Source organism: Stegastes partitus, unplaced genomic scaffold, assembly GCF_000690725.1.
Source record: "Stegastes partitus isolate 25-593 unplaced genomic scaffold, Stegastes_partitus-1.0.2 Scaffold1424, whole genome shotgun sequence".
Classification (NCBI taxonomy): domain Eukaryota; kingdom Metazoa; phylum Chordata; class Actinopteri; family Pomacentridae; genus Stegastes; species Stegastes partitus.
In genome coordinates this window covers 170,997-173,387 of record NW_007579155.1, presented here as the reverse complement: position 1 = coordinate 173,387, position 2,391 = coordinate 170,997, and positions in this window count along the sequence as shown.

Here is a 2,391-nt window from a genome sequence, read left to right as displayed (position 1 = left end):
AATTGTTATTAATTTCTTGAGGTCAGAGATTGGATGTGCTTTAGATCCCATGCAGTTTGCTTACAAAACTAGCAGGAGCACAGAAGACACCATCCTGACCTTGACACACTTCATCAACAAACACTTGAAGGACTCTACATCATATGCTCGTCTTTTACTGATTGATTTTAGTTTGGCGTTTAATACGCTACAGCCACACCTTTTAATGAAGAAGCTGAGTGATCTCAATGTGCAGCCGTCTATCATCAGATGGTACCAGTCATTTTTAACTAATCATAGTCAACGAGTCCGTGTAAATGGTACTCTATCACATAGCAGGACCCTGAGCACAGGTGAGCCACAGGGCAGCATAAGCTCGCCAGTTTTATTTACGTTATTGTTATGCCCCGGTCTAGGGGAACCTTTGGCATAACATTGATTTTTGCTCCACACCAGTCTTTCCACTTCAGAGAAGGCCAGCAATCAGACAAGCCAAGTACCAAAATGAGCAGTTACTTTTATTTTTGCAATAAAGAGGGGGACATAGGCCAAATAACAAACAAAACATATTCTACATTAACCCTGATTTCCCTGTCGGAAAAGAAAAAGCAAATAAAAGACAATAACTTACCTACCTACATAATAAACCAAAAACAGGAGAAAAAGGGTTTAAAAGAAAAAGGCCTCTCCCTCCTACTCTGCTCTCTATCTACAATATTACAAAGATTCACATAAAGACACGGAACCTGTAGCACACGGCTACGACTACAAACACGTTACTGCTGCATCCTCCTGCAGTACAGTCGTGATGGCATGCTGGCTTTCTCTGAGGTGGCGAGGCTGGAGGTGAGGAGAACGAGTGCAGCTGGCGGGCTGTTCAAATAGTGGATGGGCCCGCCCTCTGACCAATTGCATGGCTCAAATCAGGCGAGGCAGCAGGCGAGACAGCCAATCCAGAGTCACCACCTGCTCCTAATCTATTCACTCAAAATTCACACACGCACGCACACACACACACACACACACTGAGGAGAGAAGCAAGCAGCAAACACACACAAAACACTATAGATGACCCACAGGGTCATAACAGTTATATACAGATGGATGTAGGAGGTTTTATCCAGGAAATCATTTCTTAAAGTCTTCAGATGACACTGAAATTTTATCCTTACTTAATAAGGATGGCACCACAACTAAATACAAGAAATTCAATGATTCTTTGAATGGTGTGACGATAAGTACCTAGTGTTAAACACAAGCAAAACAAAAGAAACTGTGTTTGACCCCCGGGGGACTGGTGACCACAGGCCAGTGGTCATCCATGGTCACTCTATTGCTCAGGTTAACACTTACAAGTATGTGGGGGTGTCTATCGATAATACGTTAACCTGGGGTACACATGTTGAGCACTTGTACAGTAGATTGCAGCAACGACTGTATTTCCTGCGTCGCTTAAGATTCCATGGGGTGGACAAAGGGATCATGATAATCTTCTACCATGCAGTGCTGGAGAGTGTGGTCAGATACAGCATCACAGCTTGGTACGGCAGCCTCTCCGTTCAGCTGAAAAACAAGCTGCTGCGTCTCGTCCACCTGTGTGGAAAATCATAGGTGAGCAGGAGCAGCCATCCCTACAAGACACCTATGAACAGGCCGCTCTGTGCCTGGCCAACAAGATCCTGAGCGATCCTGCACATGTTCTGCACTCAGAGTATGAGTGGTTACCTTCCAGAAGAAGGCTCAGAGTCTCATGCTGCCGATTGAACAGGTTTAAAAATTCATTTGTTCCAGCTTGGATTAGGCTAATAAGTAAAATAGCTCTAATTGTTTTTTGTTTGTTTTTGTTTTTTAAAGTGTCATGTCTCATATAATTAGACTATGATGTTCATTTTATTCTGCTTTTATTTGATCTATCGAGAGTGTCCTTACCGCCTCTGTCACGGTCTGGTACAGAAACTGCACAGCACAAGACAGGAAGGCACTCCAGAGGGTGATCAAGACTTCACAGCACATTGCTGGGGCAGCCTTCCCCTCACTGCAAGACATTTACAAAACCAGGGTCCTACGAAGAACACACAACCTCATCAAAGACAGCACACACCCACAACACTCACTCTTCACACTCCTACCATCAGGCAGACGCTACAGGAGTGTGAAGTCCAGGACCACAAGGCTGGCAAACAGCTTCTACCCACAGGCCCTCAGGCTTCTCAATGACTCGCTCACACACACTGCACACACATATTCATAACACTGAGCACTTTATTGTTGCTTTTAATTGTTTATTGTTGTTCTTATTGCTTGCTTTATTTTAATGTGTTGTCTTTTTTCGGGAGATTGAACAGAATAAGAATTTCATTGCCTTGTATAACTACCTGGTTTGCTGTGCATATGACCATAAAACTCTTGGAC